The sequence below is a fragment of the Myotis brandtii genome, unplaced genomic scaffold (assembly GCF_000412655.1).
Source record: "Myotis brandtii unplaced genomic scaffold, ASM41265v1 scaffold490, whole genome shotgun sequence".
In the NCBI taxonomy this organism is placed as follows: domain Eukaryota; kingdom Metazoa; phylum Chordata; class Mammalia; order Chiroptera; family Vespertilionidae; genus Myotis; species Myotis brandtii.
In genome coordinates this window covers 791922-798074 of record NW_005368708.1, presented here as the reverse complement: position 1 = coordinate 798074, position 6153 = coordinate 791922, and the positions used below count along the sequence as shown (strand labels likewise).

Sequence of the window (6153 nt, the reverse complement as noted above, 5' to 3'; positions counted from 1 at the left end):
GAATTGGCGCTTTCAGCTACATTTTTTCTACATTAATGATTTCTATTTTAATACTAGTTTCCAACCTCAATTTTCATCAGACTGAGCTCCTGGTTTCATTTTCTCCTAATTGCAATAAGATGCCCAGAACATCTTAGGCATGATGGGTCCTGGGTGGGTGTAAATTGTTTGCTGCTGTTGAAGACACTCTGGGAGGGAACCTTCTGGGATATGACAGGAAGTTGTTCCAGATGTCAGAAATTCAATGCCAAAAATAAAAATAAGCTGCCTTTACTAAACTGATCAGGGCCTGGCATTTCAGAAATAAGAGAGCCTCTAGGATGAGCCAAATCTGAAATCTCTGGAAATGGCTCAGAGATACAACAAATATATGGCTTAGGAGTGTTCTGGAAGCTAGAAGATGGATTGTGGACATTTAAGAAATCATTTTATCATGTCACATCAGGAATTAGAATCTTAGAAGAGCAGGAAGGGATCTTGGGACTTCTCTTACCCACCATCCACCCTCTAATTTTATGGGTTAGAAACGATGAGTCCCAGGGAGATGAAATAATGGGTCTGTAGACATACAGATAGTGAGCTGAATCTAAAAACAGGTTCAAAGCTTTTTCCATAACCTTGGAGCACCACCCCTAGTCTTTGTACAGAAAAGCCAATGATTCCAGACCAGAAACCATTGCTCCCATCCTCATCACCAGGGAGGACTACAGAGTCAGGACAACCAAGGAAAAGACCAGAATCCTCAGAGCTGTTTCTTGGCTGCACAAGACAATGGGAACCACATCTGGTAGCTCCCCATGAGGGATTACCAAGGGTTTATCTAGAGGGCTCATATGTGAAATAGACTGCACTGAAAATTAATCCAACTGCTGAAGCAGCATAAGAGCTGGAAGAGTATTTTTGGCATACTTCATGGCTTTGGGCTCTGAATCAGTTGTAGACTTGGGCTCTGCTCTGAAGTTATTTATGATTGAAACAGTGAAGACAAGGCAGACAGTGAATTAATTTGAGATATATATATATAAATGTGGTTACTAAGTTTCTTTCAGCAAATGTTTGGTTGAAGTCTGGCATGTCTTCCCCCTCCCATTCCTGGAATTCTGCAATAATTCCATGAATATGAATTGTATCTTATCACAACAATCGTAAGTTCTTTAGTGATAGAGGTCATATTTTCATTAATTTATTCATTCAATAAATGTATTAAATACCTTCTAAGACTCACTAGGGATGGGACAGAAAGAAAATGTTGTCTTTAAAAAGGTATGTGTGTGTCCATATATATGGGGGAAGGCAAGAGCCTAATTTTCTTTTATTCCTTGGTGTACAACTACTTTTACATGAGCAAATGAATTAAATTGCAACCCTTTTGTACAAAGCAGTGAACAAGGAATTGAGCCAGAAACTGAAAATTACTTCAATTTTGTAATGTTTTCTTTTGAATGTTTGCTCTTTCTGAATGACCAGCATCACAGCCCTATATACTTAGTGCAAGTTAACTTCAGTTGTCAGTTTTCTTAAATAGTTAACTCCTTCCCATCCCCCATTTATTACATTTTCTTCTATATTAAAGCAGTTGAAAAAGTGCTAGTCTCCGAAAGGGGTTAAGTGGGTTAATTAGCATTTAAAAGCCCCTTTAGTCAGTATTTACCCCTCTCCCCATTTTGTGAATGGGAAAGTGAGATGAAAAACTTCAGCTATATGAGAATGCCTGAGACTGAACCCAGCCAGCCCATTCCCCAATCAGATTTGGAAATCATGTCTTTAGTATCAGGTTGCTTGTGAAATCTTTGTCAAACCTCTTTTTGTACACGCTCATAAATAATACTTCCCAGAGTATCAGGAATAGTCACAAGACACAGTTGATGAATTTCAATGACTGGACTGCCGTGGAGAAAATGAATGGACTGTTAATAGGATCTCTCTTGAATAATAGCTAAATTATTAAACTGTAGTGTGGTGGGTATCACTTCCTTAGTGTGGCAAATTAGATTTGAAGGTGCCAGTGTGAATGTCTCAGGAATATTACATTGCACAGCCCTTTGGAAAAATTTTTTCTTTCTGTTTAGGAACTTTTAAAAAAATCTTTATTGTTGAAAATATTACATATGTTTCCTTTTCCCTCACTAACCTCTCCTGCCCGCTCCCGCCCCACAGCACATGCCCTCAGCCCCCTACTGTCTGTGTCCATTGGTTAGGCTTATATGCATGCATACAAGTCCTTTGGTTATCTCTTACCCTTCTCCCACCCTCCCCTGCCTTCCCTCTGAGGTTTGACATCTGTTTGATGCTTCTATGTCTCTGTATCTATTTTTGTTCATCAGAATATGTTGTTCATTATATTCCACAAATGAGTGAGATCATGTGATATTTATCTTTCTCTGACTGACTTATTTCGATTAGCATAATGCTCTCCAGGTCCATCCATGCTGTTGTGAATGGTAAGAGTTCTTTCTTTTTTACAGCAGCATAGTATTCCATTGTGTAGATGTACCACAGTTTTCTAATCCATTCATCTACTGATGGGTACTTAGACTATTTCCAAATCTTAGCTATTGTAAATTGTGCTGCTATGAACATAAGGGGGCATATATCCTTTCTGATTGATGTTTCTGTCTTCTTGGGCTATATTCCTAAAAGTGGGATTACTGCATCATATGGGAGTTCCATTTTTAATTTTTTGAGGAAACTCCAAACTGTTTTCCACAGCTGTTGTACCAGTCTGCATTCCCACCAGCAGTGTATGAGGGTTTCTTTATTTCCACATCTTCGCCAGCACTTGTCCTTTATTGATTTGTTGATGATAGCCATTCTGACAGGTGTAAGGTGATACCTTATTGTCATTTTGATTTGCATTTCTCGGATGATTAGTGACTTTGAGCATTTTTTTCATATGTCTCTTGGCCCTCTGTATGTCCACTTTCAAAAAGTGTCTATTTAGGTCCTTCACCCATTTTTTAATTGGATTGTTTATCTTCATTTTGTTTGGGAAGATTTTAAACGTTTCTATACATTTCCATAGTTTTCAGCCATCTCTCCTTTACCAAAGCTCATGCTTATTTCTATTTTTCATTGGCTTTTATTAGTAGAGGGTGTAGCAGACAGTATTGGTTTTCTGACTCATCTCCTTGGTATCCACCTCTATACCAAAGGCTCTTTCCTGAAAACACTTGCACTGCCTTTTCTAGCCCTGGGGGCATCTGGGCCCACCTTCAGGGAAAGCCTAAAGTGCTGGAAACTAATCCCTCCCTGGCTGCCCTCATATAATGATGGCTGTGAGTTGGTGGATAAATACCCAGCTGCCTCGCCTCACCCCTCCATCGGAGCAACGATGAGGTGCAGTAACTCTGGGGTACGGGACAACAGTGGGCTCTGGGAGTTTCCCAGTAGGACTGAGCTCCAGTGAACCCCAGGGTTTTATAATGTTCCCTTTGTTGGTTGTCTTCCATTTCTGTCTCAATTTCCCTACTGGTGTTTCCTAGAATTACTACCCAAAGAAATGACTTGCACTCAAACCTTTCTGTTAGGTTTTTGTTCTAGGGTAACCCACACCAAGAGAGAAAGTGAATATGAAAATATTTCCTCACCAATTATCATGTAGCAAAGGCAATATTTATAATACCCTTTCACAGAACAATTTTGCCAAGTCCCTTGCTCTTACCAGATGGCTGCATGTTACTTTGGGAAAGCTATGAACTTTGGGGTTAGGTTTGATCTTGAGTTCAAATCCTGCAGTTGCCATTCACTAGCTGTTCTACTTGTGTGACCTTGCTAAAGTTATTTTGCCTCAATAAACCTCAGTTTTCCCACTTATAAAAGAGGGATAATACCTCCCTCCAGAATTGTTAAGAGGATTAACTACATCATGTATGTCAACAGCTCAGTACAAAGCTTGGCATATAGTAGCAAACCAATAAATGTCAGTTCTTTGCCCTCTGATGAGTTGCTCCACAGTCATTACCAGTAGAATGTAATGTTCTTGTCCTTGTAGTTTTTGTCATGAGAAAATAAAGCAAATAAATACCCAGGGCAAGACTATATCAAGATTCCAAGCTTCATGTGATTGCAAAACTATAGTAAAAATAACTATGAGGGAAACCTTATTTGGCTAAAAAATTTTTTCCAGCCTACTTGTTAATTATTTTTTGAAGAATTTCTGATGTTCCAGAACTAAACTAAATTCTGTTAGTATTCCACCCTTATATTTCTATGACAAACAAAATAGTTATAATAAGCAAAAAACAACCAAAATAAAATAAAACATGGAGAAGTGTATAAAACTAAATATGTAACTCAGCTCTAATAGCTGAACAGAGAAGGAATTAAACTAATTTAAAAATCATAAGTGGATGATAATGTATAAAGAAATGAAAACTTTACAGACTACTTAAAACCTAAAATAACTGAGTATTCAGAAACTAAACAGATGGATCAAGGATAGTGAACAGCCAACAAGCTTTATAGATTAATTTGCATGTTTTTTTAGCTGCTCTCCATGCCACCCAGCTCTGAGGAAAGCCTGACAGATATTGAACCAGGCTAATGCTGGCAGCAGATCCAATGATGGTAACCTGCTTATCACTAGATCCTTCCTACTGGGTTTGCAGTTTTGATCTGTGTCCTAAACATCTGGTAGATCTTACTGATTTTGGCACTCTAATTCCCTATTATGCAGCCATTTAAAATGGTGAGTTCACAAATAGTCTTGGTAGATGCATCCAAACTTGCCCAATAGCCTTTCACTTCTAGAGAGTGGATTCAATGTCATTGAATACAGGGTTGTCATGCATTATAGAAAAACAAGACCTTTGCATTGCCCACAGGGGCAGTTTGGTCAAATGTGGTGGTGGAATGGCATGCTGTCCTTGAATGGTATAGGCCGCCAGAGCGAGTCTCTTCAGGTCAGTGTTGAGGCACATGTATGGGGTGGTGTGGGCAAAGCTTACACATTGGTGCCTATTCTGTACCTGTCCTGACCACCTGCAAAGATGACCAGAGAGCTGGATGGCCTTCAGGGTCAGAGTGACTCCAACATGACCAGACTGGTATGTTTAACACACTCACTGATAGATTTTGAATGCCAACAGTTGTAATGGCCTGCTTAGTTAAGTTGGGAAGCATATGCCCTGCCACCTGGACCTGAGACCCTATACTCTCTCATCAGATATCCTTAATGTTGAAATCACCTTTCCCAATGAGACAGCCATCAGGGCTGTGCTATTGTGCTGATGTCCTCGTCCAGTTTGTCAGTAATCATAGCAAAGGCTTTAAAGATGGTGTTAGTGCATCTAGCCAAAGTGGTAACTCAGCAAAATTCCCTTCTCAGATGTTGATATGCACACCTCTCTCCCCACACAACATCTTAACTGATCCACCTTTCTTTCTGATAATACTGTCAACTTTCTGTCCATGCATAAGAAGCTGGATAAAGACATTTAATTCACCTTCAATCATACCCTCCATCCCCCTGCAAGTTCCCTGCCACCTCCCAGCTAATCCTTATTGTTCTTCCTCTGGCCTTCAGCCATTCCCCTTCCCACCCACTCCCCTTTTCTTCTGAGCTTTCAGTTTTTGGTTTTCACCACTACCAGTGACCAAAGACTTGAACATTTAAAATCCAGCTTCCCAGACATGGAGACAGGTGTGATTATTAAAGGAGACACACAAAGCACTGAGCATAAAGGGAAAGCAATTGAAATATTTGATTAAATTTAAATGAAGAACTTAAAGCAAGCCTTAGAGTGAGAGAAGACATTTGCAAATTTTACACCTAACAAAGGACTTTGATTTAGAATAAAGGACTCCTATAAATTAAGAAATAGAAACTCTGTAGAGAAATGAGCAAAAGGCTTGAACAAGAACTACATAAAAGAGGATATCCAAGTGATCAATAAACATAATAAAATATTCTCAACCTCATTAATCAGAGAAATATAAATTTAATTCTCCAATATACATTGAATAGATTGGAAAAAATGAAAACATCTGACATTACCAAGTATAAAATAGGGTGTGGAGCAACGGGAACTCTCATACTCTGTTGGTAGCAGTGTCAATTGGCACCCTCAGTTTAGGAAAGAGTTTGACATTATCTGTTGAAGTTGAAGATACTTATATCCTATGCCCCTCCAATACATACTGTATAATTCCATT

At 39.1% G+C, this 6153-nt stretch overlaps 1 pseudogene; it reads right to left on the bottom strand.

Annotated features, from left to right (window-relative positions):
• Positions 1-4482: 4482 nt before the first annotated feature.
• LOC102254714 lies at positions 4483-5463 on the bottom strand (annotated as a pseudogene).
• Positions 5464-6153: the final 690 nt, after the last annotated feature.